Source organism: Balaenoptera acutorostrata, chromosome 11, assembly GCF_949987535.1.
Source record: "Balaenoptera acutorostrata chromosome 11, mBalAcu1.1, whole genome shotgun sequence".
NCBI classification, from domain to species: domain Eukaryota; kingdom Metazoa; phylum Chordata; class Mammalia; order Artiodactyla; family Balaenopteridae; genus Balaenoptera; species Balaenoptera acutorostrata.
In genome coordinates, this window is record NC_080074.1 from 48,896,666 (window position 1) to 48,913,961 (window position 17,296).

The window sequence follows — 17,296 nt, forward strand, 5'->3', positions numbered from 1 at the left end:
TAATGTTAATATGTTTAGCCAAGTGTTACTATGTGAGCCTGAGCATTGAATCTTTCCTGGTTATCTCCTGATTCATACATAAGAGGTTCAAAAACTATAGCTGATGCCAAAGAAAAAACCTTTTGACTTAATTTGTCAGTATCTACTGGAGGTTAAAGAGGATGACAGAGGATTATATGTGTTTCTCTTAAAAATTACAAGAAATCTCTCAACAGGTTCATAGGCTCCAGGTGGTTGCCAAATTGCTGGCCCATCCACATCCTAGAGATCTTTTCTCCAAACACTTTCTTCTCCCCATAACAAGCACCCCTCCACCCTCCTGCCTCCACCCACTAGGCAAAGACTTAAAATTCCTCCCACTTTATTATGTAGAAGGATTTAGCTCTCTCAATCCTCCTCTCAGACCAGACTCCAGGCCTATCTTTGTTGACAGAGTCGCCAAGTTGCACAATTCCAGGGGGTACCATTCACAAAGAATACAACCTGAATGGTGCTCGAGGGGGTGCCAATTGCACAGGCGACAATAGGAATGGTCCCCCTGGAACTGTGCAAGGCTATAGCCCTGTCTATGCATAGCTCCCGCCCCAAAAATCCATTAAGGTGTTTTGTTAAACAAAAGAACCATCTACTTGGGTGTCCACTAGTTTGCCAACCTTTCAAATAATGGGGTTCTTTGTGTTTTTTGTTTGTTTTAATGTAGGACTGATCAAATACTTAAATCACCAGGCTTAAGTCCTGGGTTCCACACTCTACTATGGCATTTTTCACTCTCTTCTGTGACATTATTGCCTATCTCCCCACTAGACTTGTGAGTTTCATGAAGGCTTTGTCATATTTTGTCTTCCTTACCTTTTATTCATGTCTTGGCACAAGTGCTTAAAAAACACTTGCTAATTTGAATAACAGCACGGTGTACTTGTAGATATGTACTAGTATAGTTGGCAGAGATTTGACAAATGGCCTCAAATGTGCTGTTTGACCCACAGAGTTCTGTACCAAGAAATAAACTGAGCCAAAAATTTTTAAATGAGAAATGTCACATAAAATAAAAATCCCAATTTCTGGCATCTCTTGAAAATTTAGACACTGGCAAACTGGGCGTGCATCCCACAAGGTGTTGGCGTCTTTAGCTCAGGTGCAGCTCTCCATTCAAGTAGTACAATGAGTTGGCTCCACTCATGTGTGAAATCTTCATGTCAAGCGCTGAGTTTGGAGCCACTGGTGTGTGGGATCATATGGATGTTTTAGAGAAACAAGTATAGAATTTTGCCTTGTAGATTTTACATGTGTTCTTTTTTTTTTTTTTTTTTTTTTTAAACAATCACACTTTAATTTTTATTTATTTATTTATTTATTTATTTATTTATTTATTTATTTTTGGCTGTGCTGGGTCTTTGGTTCGTGCGAGGGCTTTCTCCAGTTGCGGCAAGTGGGGGCCACTCCCCATCGCGGTGCGGGGACCGCTCTTCATCGCGGTGCGCGGGCCTCTCACTATCGCGGCCCCTCCCGTCGCGGGGCACAGGCTCCAGACGCGCAGGCTCAGCAGCCGTGGCTCACGGGCCCAGCCGCTCCGCGGCATGTGGGATCCTCCCAGACCAGGGCTCGAACCCGTGTCTCCTGCATTAGCAGGCAGATTCTCAACCACTGCGCCACCAGGGAAGCCCTACATGTGTTCTTAATGATTTATTTCAGTGTATTCTGAGGTAATTTTAAATTGTTTTTCTGAGGTAGAAAATTGTGAGGTACCATCTTGTACCATTTCTAAATAAGCCAAGCAAGTGCAGACATCAGATTATAAATATGATTACCACCAACATTTTACAGGCATTGTAGCTAATGTTATTTGTCAACTGCCTTGGAAACAGAAACAACAAATAATAACAAATAGTTGAATAAGCTTCATGATAAACTAACTTTATGGAGTGTGATTTTTTTTTCCTGGATGGAGAAACACAAGCACAGCTAGTTCAGGTAGCAAGCAAGTAATGGAGCCAGGATTAGAACCCAGGCAGTCTGTCTCCAGAGACATGGTCTTAACCACTAAATTAATATTTATTGAGCCTTTCCCATGTGCTATGGCCATGACTGCCTCCCAACTCAAAGAGACTACCAGATTTATAGAAGAGTGCATGTATCTCTTCCAAGCCTTTTATAGGCTGCTATATTAAACCCACACAGATCCTTCTCATCTCTCTCCCCCTCCCAACCCAAGTCATACTGACATGTTTATAATCTTCAGTTTTGAAGTGTACAAACTGCCAGACGTCTAAGACTTCCTTTAATTCCAATATAATTCTTTCACAGAGTTTGTTTTTATTGCAAATTATCATGAAGAGTCTTATGCATTTGGTGAACAAAAGGCATCTTTTAAAGACAATGGAAGCACTTTGAAGCAATATAATATTGACAGTGGAAACCAATATCTGTAGTCAAATTATGCTTGTGTGGAGAAATGGGAGATAGCAAGGTTGAATTTGAGCAAAAATGTCACATTGACACAAATGCAGTAAAAGCTCAAAAATAGAGGAATGGCGATCAACATTCCATCAACATTCAAATATGTCATCAGCATATTTTACATTTAATTTTTAATTAAAAATGGGAAAAAATTTTGGAACTTACATTTTCCTTTAGGAGTTTTAAAGAATTAAACTTCTGTTGTTGTCCAAAATGAGCTGTTTAGCAAGTCTCAGGAATTTTTTTTTTTTAATTTTCATTGAAATAAGGTTGATTTACAATATTCTGTAATAACCTATATGGGAAAAGAATCTGAAAAAGAATGGATATATGTATATGTGTAACTCATTCACTTTGCTGTACACCTGAAACTAACACAACATTGTAAATCAACAGCATACTCTTTATTGACTGCCTTTACTTCCTTTACAACTATCCCATTTCCTTAAGGATGTTAACTGCAATTCCCAAACAAACCATTTTCATTCACATCCTTGTTTCAGGGTCTGATTCCTAGAGAACCTAAGCTAAGATTCCACGATTATCCTTGAGTCAGTTGAGAAACAAACATGAATGGAGTCTCAGGAATATGAGTTGCATACTACCTTCACACTTCCTTATGAAGATATAGCCTATCTTACTCTGCCTCAGTTTCTCCATCTGCAAAAATGCATGATAAGTGCATCTTTACATTGTAGAGACGTTGTGAGACATAGCTAATAAATGATTATAAAGCACAGCTCTTTGAAGGATAAAGCACTGCATAATTACTAAATACTATAATAATCATCCTCATAATAATAGTAATTTTCAACCAACACATCAACCAGACCCAGATGTCTTTAGTCACCTCCCAATTAGACAAAAGTGTATATGCCAACTATGAAATAAAGTAAAAACCTTAAACCACGAACTAGTTCCACTCCCTTCCTCTTTCCTATGCAGAATCTGAAGTCAGATGGCCAGAGACATAGCTCAGTTCCATCGCTTGCTAGCTGTGTGACCCAACTTGTACAAGATAGTTAAACCTCACCAGCCTCTATTTCTTCAACGGTAAAATGACAGTAGTAATAATACCTACCTCACAGGATTATTGTGGGAGTTCAACAAATTAATACAGGGAGCGCTCTGTACAAGTGCTTGGCAGACTGGAAGAGCTCAATGGATGCCAGTGGTGACGATGACTAGCACCAATATCTGGAAAAAAACCCAAAAAACAAACAACTAATAGTGAGCAGCTGTCTAACCATGTTATTGGATGAAAGAGAAAGAAAAATCAATACACTCAACTTGGAGGATGATTTCAGCTGCCCTCTAGATTACATTCACATTTATCAAATATAAGCATCTTAATATGAAATTTTGATAGAAAAAAAAAGGTGAGGCGTTTTACTCTCCTAGTGTGTTCATTTGTTTGTTTTTAATGACTGTGCATGAAGTAAATGACTATAGATGATTAGGGGGAAAAAACAGAGTAAAATGAAAAAATACAATGCTCCCCATTCCCCAGCCCACTCCTCTCCTCAGGTGTAACCACTGTTAATGATTTGGCATGCTCCTTTCCAGACCTATTTTTGTGCATTTACATTTATATAAACAGAATTACCCAAGAGGCAGATGAAGTATGTACTTAAGGCACCAGCAAACCAGAACCACAAAAAGAATTTTTGTAAAGAATTTGATGTCTTTACAAATGCATAGATACAAAAAATCAGAACTTGTCGGGACTTCCTTTACATTTATTTAATTTTAAGATGGTTTTAATCTTAAAGTAAATAATAGGATATTATTTCATATGCATCATAAGCTCTTCAGCGCTTAGGACTTTTCTTAATATCTTAATCCAAGCTTGCTTTATAATTATATATACTCCCATTTTTTTTTTAAAGGAATTCCTTTATTTTTATTATTTATTTATTTATTTTTGGCTGTGCTGGGTCTTCGTTTCCGTGCAAGGGCCTTCTCTAGCTGCGGCAAGCGGGGGCCACTCCTCATCGCGGTGCGCGGGCCTCTCACTATCGCGGCCTCTCTTGTTGCGGAGCACCAGCTCCAGATGCGCAGGCTCAGTAGTTGTGGCTCACGGGCCCAGCCGCTCCGCGGCATGTGGGATTCCTCCCAGACCAGGGCTCGAACCCGTGTCCCCTGCACTGGCAGGCAGACTCCCAACCACTGCGCCACCAGGGAAGCCCTATACTCCCATATTTTTAAGACCATAAATATAATCATATTGTTTTGCAACTTTCTCTATTTGTGTGAGTGATTTTAAAAATTGTGATATTTACATAGTGGCAACCTAAGTAAAAAGGAACTTTCAACATATATGCCATTTTACTTCAAGGACGATCTCTGTATAAGGGTCCTATTAGAACAATGTGAGTTTCAAAATCTTCCTTTCTTTGTAAAGCAAATTTCATCTTCCATCACATTTTCAGGCCAATGTAATTCAATCCTTTTTTAATCTCCACAGAGCGTATGATGGATTGAAATCCTGCCGACCAGGAGTTTTCTAAATGGTGACTATGGAGAGATGCCAAGGAAATTGAATGGTGCCAAAATGTAGAATCCTCAAGTTGCTCTCCAAACCAACGGAAATTCATTCGGGGCTGGATTTCACTGAGGCAGGACGTATTTCACCTACAAAGATAGAGCACATGTGGAGATTATATTTGGGACCAGGGAATAAAGAAGAAAAGTAAAGCTACACTGTACTTCAGTAGACAGTAAGAAGGAAACATTCCCTGAAGAGAAGACCAGTGACCTTCTGTGAGGGAAGAAAGAATGCTTAAGCAATAGTTTAAAACTACAAGTATTTAAAATGTTTCCCTTATAGTAAATTAACTGTTGAATAGGCTCAATGCATTCTGAGGATACAAACATATATGCAAAGAGAGATATCCAGTTATTGCAAATTTTAAAATGTATATGTATGTATTTGTATACATATTAATATATGTGTATATATACATATGTATATATTTGAAATAACCTTGGATCTAAACTATTGCAAATGCTTATTGCACATTTACTGTGAACAAGACACAGGGGTGTCAGGGGATACCAAGAACTCTAAGTCACAGAACCTGTCCTCTAAGAATCAAAATGCCAGTTGGGGAGATAAGTTATGGACTCATAGAACCATAATAATGCCAAGCATCCTGTGGGAAATGCTAAATAACAGAGCCACTAACCTTTGAAACCTCTTCCATCATTAATGGTCTTGGGACCAAGTAAGAGGCAGAACTTAAATAGTATCTTAAAGGACTTGTAGAAATTATAGGAAAAGGAGGGAAATAAAAAGGATCTCAGCTCTCAAAAAAGTATAGAGGTAGGAAAGTAAAGAGCACATCCGGAAGACCTTGACCTTTTATCCGAAAAAAAGAGTTTGGGTAAGTAGGTTGGGCCTCTCGTCTGAAGGGTCTGACTACTAAATTAAGATACTTGAATATTATCTTTTTAGGCAATAAAGAATCAAAGCTGTAATTCCATTTCTGGGTATATACCCAAAGGAAATGAAAACAGGATTTCAACAAGGTATGCACTTCCATGTTTATCACAGCGTTATTCACAATAGCCAAGACATGAAAACAACCCAAATGTCCATTAATGAATGAATGGATGAAAAAAAGAGGTGGTATAGATACACAATGGAATATTATTCAGCCATGAGAAAGGAAGATATCTTCCCATTGGCAACACCATGTACAAACCTTGCACACTTTATGCTAAGCAAGATAAATCAGAGAAAGACAAGTACTAGACGATATCACTTATAAATGGAATCTAAATCTGTTCAACCTCAGAATTCCCTGGTGGTCCAGTGGTTAGGACTCAGCATTTTCATTGCTGTGGGCCCAGGGTTCAATCCCTCGTCAGGGAACTAAAATCCCGCAAGCTGCACAGCACAGCCAAAAAAAAAAGTTAAACCTGTAAAAAACAGAGTAAAAAACTGTGTACCAGGGGCTGGGGGTAGGATAAGAGTGATGATGTTTTAGGGTACAAATTTGCAACAAGTAGTAATTGAGCCATAGAGATCTAACACACAGTATAATGAATATAGACAATGCTATTGCACCGTAATTAAGTAATGTGATAAATATCACTACATTGGCAATCATATTATAATATATAAATGTATCAAAGTAACATGCTGTACACCTTAAACTTACACATCAAATTTATTCAATTAAAAAAAATCAAAGCTGTTTTCCTGACTGTGAAGCCACAAAATTAAAGTACACGATTAATTTTTTTTCATGAAGGAAATTTGCAAAACACAGAAAAGCATAAAAATAAAATAAAAGTCACCTGGAAACCCACCATTCAGAAATATGCTATGCTTTTTTTTTTTTTTTAAAGAAATTCACGTTCTTTTATTTATTTATTTATTTATTTATGACTGTGTTGAGTCTTCGTTTCTGTGCGAGGGCTTTCTCTAGTTGCGGCAAGCGAGGGCCACTCTTCATCGCGGTGCGCGGGCCTCTCACCATCGCGGCCTCTCTTGTTGCGGAGCACAGGCTCCAGACGCGCAGGCTCAGTAATTGTGGCTCACGGGCCCAGTTGCTTCGCGGTATGTGGGATCTTCCCAGACCAGGGCTCGAACCCGTGTCCCCTGCATTGGCAGGCAGATTCTCAACCGCTGCGCCACCAGGGAAGCCCTATGCTATGCTTTTGATGGATAAACTTATAGCATTTTTTCTGGTTATATATCTGTGTGTGTGTGTGTGTGTGTGTGTGTGTGTGTATAAGTTGAGATTATGCTTAATTCACTCAACATTATTTTGCAAGTATTTTCTTATTAAAATTGTAACTGCACTGTATTTCATCATATAAATGTAATATGTGGTACTTACCCAATTTTTTATGTTTCATCCAGGCACAAATAACTAAAATTAATCCAAAGTTAACCTAAGCAGTATGCTGAATGGATTGGAGTAAGGATAAACTGAGAGCAGGACTAACTGTTAAGAAGCTTTTGGTGGGGCTTCTCCGGTGGCGCAGTGGTTGAGAATCTGCCTGCCAATGCAGGGGACACGGGTTCGAGCCCTGGTCTGGGAAGATCCCACATGCTGCGGAGCAACTGGGCCCATGAGCCACAATTACTGAGCCTGCGAACCACAATTACTGAGCCTGCGCGTCTGGAGCCTGTGCTCCGCAACAAAACAGGCCGCGATAGTGAGAGGCCCGCGCACCGCGACGAAGAGTGGCCCCCACTTGCTGCAACTGGAGAAAGCCCTCGCACAGAAACGAAGACCCAACACAGCCATAAATAAATAAATAAATAAATTTTAAAAAAGAAGCTTTTGGTAGAGGACTGCTTATACAAATTAGGCATATTCACAAACTAGAATAGTTTATAACTATTATATTACAACGTAACAATTATTTCAAAGAATGATGCTGCTCCCTGTATATTATTTCAGTGTGATCTCCCAGATATATTTTCTCTTCTCCCAGTTTCTTAAACTTGGAGTGCTCCAGAACTCAGTCCTTTTCTCTCCATTTACATTTCTTCCCTTAATGATCTTATCCAGTCTCAAGGATTTAAATACTGCCTACATGCTAACCACCTGATGGCCTGTGGAAAGAAAGGGTATTCTATATGCAGAAGTGGATACAAGTTTTATGAAGAAGAATTCAAAACTGTAAGTAAAAAATGCCTGCTCCACTCCAATGCTATCCAACAGGAGAAATTATAAATACAAAATGCTGGTGTTCTGCTCTGAGAGGGGTCCTTGGAAGTCAGGGGCCTTGAAGCTGTATGCTACAGCTTAAGCAAGGGTCTGGAGACAGGAGCAAAAGGATATGATGAAGGAATCAGTAAGGGGGTATCACTTCTCAAAGTCAGGGCATGGGATGGGTGGAAAAATTACCCATCAATTTAGGCAATTTGCTCTTTGACCTCTATTCATTCCAATGCTTATAGAATGACAACTTGAAACCATCATTTGATTTGGAGTCCTAAAAAATGGTACGTAACTCATTGTGAAAGGGGTAGGAAAGTCTCTGTGGGCTAATTAACAAAATAATTCTCCTGAGATAGAAAGCAAATGTACCTGATTCTTCATTTCCAATACCTTCTCCATGTCAAAGTTTCTCTCATTGGTTTCTACTCCAAGCCGTGCTTTTCACCAAATAACACCCTCAGCTAAAATCTGCGAAGAATTCTTGCTTTCCGTATTGAAAAGACCGGGCTACTTTGATATGACTGTGGTCTGCCCCCCATTATATGTGAGTACAAACAACTAAAAATGCCTATACATCTCTCCAATCTATAGAAAACCATTTTGGGGTCTTGAAAACAGTCTCTTTACAGATGGAGAGAATGTGAGAGAAATGCCCTCAGTGCGCTGGCTAAAAACTGCAATGTCTGCCCAGCACTTCCTCTCGTAACGGGGGATGCTCTGCTGAATGAGCCCTTGTATGTCAAGATTCAAAACGTTCTTGTTTGCTCCAGTTGAACAAAGCTCTTACAGACAGTGGGATCTGCAGGGCAGCCACCAAGAGCGTTAGAGCAATGTTCCCTCCACCGCATCGCCGAGTAGTTTATCGTAATGGCAGTTCTCACCTTCATGTATAGAGGTCGGTGTTCGAGTTGCCGTCCTGCACAGAGCTCCCTCTGACTTCAAAGGAAATGACATAGAACAGAACCCCATGGTGTAAGGAGAAACAAGCAGCATCTGAGCAGAATCGGGCCATTTTTTTTTTTTTCATTCTCTCTGTATAAATGGCTAAATTTATATCCAGAGTATTTAAAGGCCACCTTTCACTTCAGCAGTTTATGGATTGTCAGATGTACATACACTTATTGGGGAGCTTGACACTGAGCTGTGTTTTATGTAAGAGGGGAAGGGAGGGAGTTGTTTTGCAGAGAAATCCATCCCAATCCCACAGGTTTTTTTTTTGGGGGGGGGGTCTATAAGACCCCCAAGAGACCAAAGTGATTGGGGCTTGCTTAGTGACTCATTTTACTTAAAGCTGGACTTGAGGCAAACCCTAAAAAAAAAGGAGAAGAAAAAGAGGAGGAGAGAGAGAGGGAGAAGGAAGGCAAGGAAGAGAAAAAAGAAAATATAAGTGTACATTTATTAAATCTCTGCATAGGGGAGGTCTCTTTCTAAGCTTAGAAGAAAGAGGAGAAGTCACTAGAGTAAAGATAGGTAAATCTAAGTACAAAAAAATGAACAATTCTACATGTCAAAAATCAAAATAAGATTTAAATGGCAAATAAAAAGCCAGGGAAAATATTGGTGACAACTCTGATGGGTAAAGGATTAATACTGTTAATATTAGAATTTTCTACAGACTAGCTAAAAATATAACAAAGTAAGTTCCAGATGGGTAGAGAAATGTTTAACAAAATTTCTAAAAATATTTAACAAAAATAAAAATGTTTAACAAAAATATTTAACATTTCTTAAAATGTAAAGTTTCTTAAAATCTTTAACAAAAATAAAGTATAGGTGAATATCTGACCTCTGGAGAGGGAAGGAAATTCGAATCTTAAAGATAACTAGGAAAAAATCAAAATATTAGGCCAGGGCTTCCCTGGTGGCACAGTGGTTAAGAATCCGCCTGCCGATGCAGGGGACATGGGTTCAAGCCCTGGTCTGGGAAGATCCCACATGCCTCGGAGCAACTAAGCCCGGGTGCCACAACTACTGAGTCTGTGCTCTAGAGCCCGCAAGCCACAACTACTGAGCCCATGTGCCACGACTACTGAAGCCCGCGCGCCTAGAGCCCGTGCTCCACAACAAGAGAAGCCACTGCAGTGAGAAGCCCGCGCAACGCAACGAAGAGTAGCCCCCGCTCACCGCAACTAGAGAAAGCCCGCGCGCAGCAACGAAGACCCAACACAGACCAAAAAAATTAGGCCATATAAAAATTTTCAATTCTGTAAATTAAAAAAAAAAGAAAATTTAAAAGATTCCAACCAATTAAGCTGGAAAATATTTGAAACAAACAGGCAATTATTCTCCTGAATTTATAAAGAACTTAAGAAAGTTGATTTTCCACAAAGATTCTCAGAGAAGAAACAAATGATGTATACAATTCACAGAAACGTAAATTAATATGGCTAATAAACATTTGAAAAATGTTCAGTGTTACTAGTAACCAATAAAAGCTATGAAATAAAAACTTTCTAACCTCAGATTGGCAAATATAAAAAATGAAACTATATATTGTAGCCTTTTCAAATATGAGCAATAAACAGAAAATGTAATTTTTTTTAAGTGCGTTTTAAAAATAGCAACCAAACAAATAAAATACCAAAGAATATATATAATAAAACATGTGCAGAACCTCAATAAAGGAAATGAACTTTCCTTCCTTCCTGACCAGAAGAACTGCCCAAAGGCCAGGCCTGCACAAAGAGAGCATTCTGTCAAGGTGGCAGCCTAAAGGTGTCAGGAGATTGGCCACACACAGGGTGATCAAGCCAACTAGCAGAATACTGAGGACAATGACAGTCAAGCTTTTCACTGTGAGAGAAGAGAGGTATAAATATGGAAGGAGGAAAGCTAGAATGAGCTCTGTGGTAATGGACTGAAATGTCAGTGTGAACTCACCATTTTCAATATAGGTAGATATAGAAACAAACACAGATGTAAATGTATGTGTGAATATATGTATATTACTGGCTCAGTCCAGTAAGACCGCCTAGAAGGGACACCCCTAGTAACTGATCTAGTGCTTGGTTTCTTTTTTTTTGGCCACGAGGCTTGCGGGAATTTAGTGTCCTGACCAGAGACCAAGCCCGGCCCCAGCAGTGAGAGCACCGAGTCCTAACCACTGGACCGCCAGGGAATTCTAGCTCTTTTTTTCTAAATATCACCGTCTTCGCCACCTAGACTTTGTTCTTTGGGGAGCTCATCCATTTCCTAAGGCTTCATGCTGAGGAAACCTACATTAGTATGTCAAAGCTAGACCTTTCATCTAAGCCCCAGATTAATATATTCAAACTACTAATTTGACATCTCTACTTTGTTACCTCACAAACATTTCAAACTTAACATAGTCAAAATAGAATGTTTGATTTCCTTGTGTCCTCCCTAAGCCATTCCTCCCCATTGTCCTTACTTCTATAAATAGTGACTTTATTCACTCAGCCACTGGAGTTTGGAGTCAGAAAACTGGGAATCGTTCTAGTCTCCTCCCTTTCCCTTATCCTTCATAGTCAATCCATCAGCAAGTCTAAATTGTTCTACCCCCAAAATACATCTTGAAGTCATTCACTTTTCCCCATCTCCACTTGTGACTATGCTAGTGTAAGCCACTATTCTCCCTCTCCTGGATTACTGCAGTAGCTTTCTAACTGGTCCCTCCACTTCCATGATAACCTCCTTGCATTCCATTATCAACACAGCCAGAGTGAACTCTTAAAATGTAATTGGAGCATGCCATTTCTCCTCTTTAAAACTCTTCTGTGATTTTCCAGCCTGTTGGAACAAATCCAAGTCCCTGGCTATGGCCATAAAGACCCTGCATGACTGCCACCTGCCTGAGACCTCCAAATTTATACCATGTACCTTATCCCACCAGTTACAACATCTGCAGTCAAAGTGTCCTCTGCAGCCAAAGTTCCTAGAATACACCAAGATTTTTTCTGTTTCGGGATTTTTGCATCTGCTCTTCTTTTTTTTTTTTTTAATTTTATTTATTTATTTATTTATGGCTGTGTTGAGTCTTCGTTTCTGTGCAAGGGCTTTCTCTAGTTGCGGCGAGTGGGGCCCACTCTTCATCGCGGTGCGCGGGCCTCTCACTATTGCAGCCTCTCTTGTTGCAGAGCACAGGCTCCAGACGCGCAGGCTCAGTAGTTGTGGCTCACGGGCCTAGTCGCTCCGCGGCATGTGGGATCTTCCCAGACCAGGGCTCGAACCCGTGTCCCCTGCATTGGCAGGCAGATTCTCAACCACTGCGCCACCAGGTAAGCCTCTCTGCTCTTCTTTTTTCTTATAATGTCCTTCTTTTGGCTTTCATATGATTGGCTCCTTCTCATTCTTTAGTTCTTAGCTTAAATGTCAATTCCTCAAAGCAGAATTCCTTGGCCATCCTATTCAAGTAGGGCCCTCTATTCTTCCTTACTACAGCAACTGTTTACTGTCTTCCTAACACAAGCAGCAATTTTTTGGTTTATTTGTTTGGTTCACTGTCTATCTCGCTCACTAGAGTGTAAGTTACATGAGGGGAGTAATCTTGTCTTTCTTGTTTTCTCTTGTATTTCCATAGCCTAGCACAGTGCCTGCTATCTACCATGTAGTTGATGAATTCGAAAAATATCTGTAGAAATTTACCATATGTTAGGTGCTAGGGATTCAGAAGAACACAAAATTCCCTCAACTGGCTTATAATCTAGAAGAGTAATAAATAGGAAGGTAAATAAGAAATTGCATTCTGCATGATTAGTACTATAATGAGGAAAGTATAATTGGGAAAATATCATATAGAAGAAGCCCCTAATCTGGGCTCAGGGAAGATCACAAAAGGCTTATGGAAAGATGTGACACCACAGTGAAACCTGCAGGATAGACGAGGTTAGTCATCAAAGATATAGTGGGGTAGAGCAGAGGCAAAGAACAGCATGTGCCTGGAAATGAAGCAGAGCATGGTACATTCAGGGGCCTTAGGGTGGAGAGTAGAGATGAGGGTGAGGAGGATGAATGGTGAGAGATGAAGCTATAGAAATAAGCTGATATAATGGTTTGTACTTCATCTTAAGGGAATGGGATGGTCACTGGAAGGCTTTCTGCAGGGAGTAACATGAGCAGTTTTGTGTTACACAAAGGTCATTTTGACTGCAGTATGTATAAGGGATTGCAGACCAAGAAAGAGTCAGGAGGCTATGGAAGCAATCTAGGTGAAAGTTGGCAGGATGAGAGTGACCTAAACTAGGGAAGTACCAATGGGAAGATAAAGAGTAAGACAGATTTGAAGGCTATTTAAAAGGCAGCAGTGGCAGAAATTGGCAATTCAATACATAATTTGATAAATGATGTAGGGATAAATGGTTATTTGGAGGAAAGGAGATCCTTACTTCAAAAACTATGTCAAAATAAACCCCGGATCAATTAAAGATTTAAATGTTAAAAAAATAAAATTATAAAATTATCAGAAGACTTCTGGTCAGGATGATGCTTTGATGCACCCCATCTCTTCCAAATCTACAGTTCACCCACTTATGAGAAGAGGCTAAAAAACAAAGCTGATGCCAACCCTCTTCCTGAGGTTATGGCATTATATAGAGCTGTGAACCTGAGGAGGTAGAAAGACAAGACACAGCAACTACGAACTGAACAAAGTTGACCACTGTCTCAGTGACTGGATCTGCAACATCCCTGATGTCCCATAGTTATTACAGGAACTTTGAAGGGTTAATATAGGACGTGATTTTGGATGGACGGAACAGAGTCTGACTTGAGGCAGCCACAAAACTGCTAGATAAGGAGGTGTGAGCACAGAAGTAGAAGAAGAAAATAAGCAAACAAATAAACAACAACAAAACAAACAAACAAAAATCCCTCTTACTTAAAATGAGTCTGAAAACCTAAATTCCCAAACACGTGAAAACAAAACTAACACTAGGGAAAAAAGTACATAAAGTAAACAATTGTTGCATGAACTCACTCCAATTGTATAGGTTAGTCTGAAAATTATTATTTTTTTTAAACTTTTTTTTTTTTAATTTTTAATTTTTTTAATGCTATTCTTGTCTGCTTACATTCTTTTTATGTATGTATGGATGTATGGATGGATGGCTGTGTTGGGTCTTCGTTTCTGTGCAAGGGCTTTCTCTAGTTGCGGCAAGCGGGGGCCACTCTTCATCGCGGTGCACGGGCCTCTCACCATCGCGGCCTCTCTTGTTGTGGAGCACAGGCTCCAGACGCGCAGGCTCAGTAGTTGTGGCTCACGGGCCGAGTTGCTCCGCGGCATGTGGGATCTTCCCAGACCAGGGCCCGAACCCGCGTCCCCTGCACCGGCAGGCAGACTCTCAACCACTGCGCCACCAGGGAAGCCCCTGAAAATTATTTTTAAACAAATATATTTAGGATACTAAAAGATATAAAGGAATAACTTCTATTAATATAAGAATTTATGAAAATAAGTATAAATAAAATTTAAAACATCTGGATACAAAAAAGAGGCAACAAGAGACTATTAGAATTTATAAATTTTTATGACCATTAAAAATTTAATAGACAGGATAAACTCTAGACTAGACACAGTTGAAGACTGACTTTACTGCATTGGAAGACAGTGCTGAGAGATTCATCTAGAAATAGCACAGGGAACCAAAGAGATAAAAATATTTTTTGAAAGAGCAGTTAATTAGGAAATATGGAAAACAGATTGAAAAAAAATTCATTCAATAAAAATTCCAGAAGAATGGAGGGAACGGTGAAGAAACAATATTTGAAGAAATAACAACCAAGTAATTGTAGAATTGACCACACATATGCATTGAGTACTATGCAGGATGTATCAGTATAAATCTCCAACTATGTACATTATAATAAAATGAACATCATCTGGGATAAAGAGCTAATTTCAAAAGCTATTAGAGAAAGTAATATGATGGCAGTAATACTGTAAGAAACAGTAGACTTCAACAGCTGTGCTTCAGAAAATATCAATAGATTATAAGAAAAAAATAAAATTTGTTTTCTATCACACACCATACATAAAAATAAACTTAAGAGGAATTAAAATTTTTAATGTTAAATGCAAACCTATAACTTTTAAAAGAAAACATAAGATAATATGTTTATGACCTTAGAGTAGAGAAGGATTTCTTTTATTTATTTACTTATTTATTTATTTAGGCCACACTGCACGGCTTGTGGGATCTTAGTTCCCCCACCAGGGATTGAACCCAAGCCCTCAGCAGTGAGAGCACAGAGTCCTAACCACTAGACCGTCAGGGAATTCCCAGAAGGATTTCTTAGTTAAGATATAAAAATGAGAATAATAAAAAAAAATAAAAAAATAAAATAAAAAAAAATAAAAAAAAATAAAAAAAAATGAGAATAATAAAAATGATGAATAATTTTTCAAATTTAAGAAGGAAAACTTTTATTCAACAAAAGCCATAAATAAGTGATAACCCCTGCTTGCTGCAAGTAGAGAAAGCTCGCGGGCAGCAACAAAGACCCAACACGGCCAAAAATAAAATATAAATAAATTGATTAATTAAAATAAATAAATAAGTGATAAGACAATCCACAAACTTCTCTTTTGCAATGGACGAATATATTTTCAAAGCATATATTATGCCATTGAACCTAGACAAGGGGTAGGTGTCTGCCTTGCATTGCTGGTTCTAAACTTTTCTGCTTCCTTCCTCCCTAAAACCCTCAGGGTTTTTTTTTAGTTAATTAATTTATTTTATTTATCTATTTTATTTTTGGCTGTGTTGGGTCTTCGTTGCTGTGCGCGGACTTTCCTCTGGTTGCGGTGAGTGGGGGCTACTCTTCGCCGTGGGCTTCAGTAGCTGTGGCACAGGGGCTCAGTAGTTGTGGCTTGCGGCCTCTAGAGTGCAGGCTCAGTAGCTCAGTAGTTGTGGCACACGGGCTTAGTTGCTCCACGGCATGTGGGACCTTCCCGCACCAGGGCTCAAATCCGTGTCCCCTGCATTGGCAGCCAGATTCTTAACCACTGTGCCACCAGGGAAGCCCAACCCTCAGTTTTGATTAACATGGTATCTGACTATAGCACTCACTTTACTCTTTGTTATACCTGTCCTCCCATCCTGAGACACTTATCTTTCCTTGAAGATTTCAGCTGGTGGTTCACTGTCACTTCATTACTATTCTTGCCATAATTCTTGCAGATTTCGATATCCACTTACTGATGTGGTCTTTCCAATAACCTAGCTTCTAAGTTTTTGGCCTCCTCTTCTCCAATAACATTCTCTTCCATTTTAGCTACTCACTAACATGGTCATAATCTCTAGAATTGCACTGTCTAATATGGTAGCTACTAGCTTCATGTTGCTTTTAATTTTAAATTTATTAAACTTAAATAAAATTTAAATTTTATTTCCTTAGACAGCCCATTTCCAGTGACCAGTAGCCACCAGTGGCATATTAGACAGTGGATACAGAACATCCCCATCATCAGAAGAAGTCCTATTAAATAGTGCTGCTCTAGATCTTGTCATTTACCCGTAAGTGCAACTCCTCCATAGTGTCAGTATTAAGCATCACACTCTGACCAAGACTTTCTATTTTTTAAGCTTATTCCTGTCTCCAAAAATTTGTCAAATATACCTAGACCTATAATCCATGATTCTTCCATCATTTTATTATCCCTAATCTGTGCCATGTTCTACTTCCATTATTATCTGACTTACATGATCAACCATTGTGATGAAACTTCCCTTGCATACACGTCTCTCTTGCTTTTTTTTTTTAACTTGACAGATTCTGATTAAATCTAAATTTCTGCCTGTTTGTTACCTGGACACATCCAATTCTCCACTTCACTCTGCACCCACACCTCTGCAGCTGACTGTGGTGGGAGAAAAAAACCCACACAATCATCACTAACCTCAAATAGGCCCTTAATTCTACTACCAATTGATATTGTTCCCTAGTGCATTCAATCTCCCATTCCTCTAGACTACTCATACTTTTCTCTAAGTTTCAAACCTCTCACAACTTCTCCCTATCTTCACTCTCAGTTGATGACTTGCATCTTACTTAGCTGAAAAATAGAAACAATCAAAAGAGAATTTTCCTATGCTTCCATAATCATATCTACTCACCTACCTGCACTTGTGACAATATGGTCTGCCTTCTCACCTGTTACTCTGAATAGACTGTATATGCTCCTAATGAAGACCAGT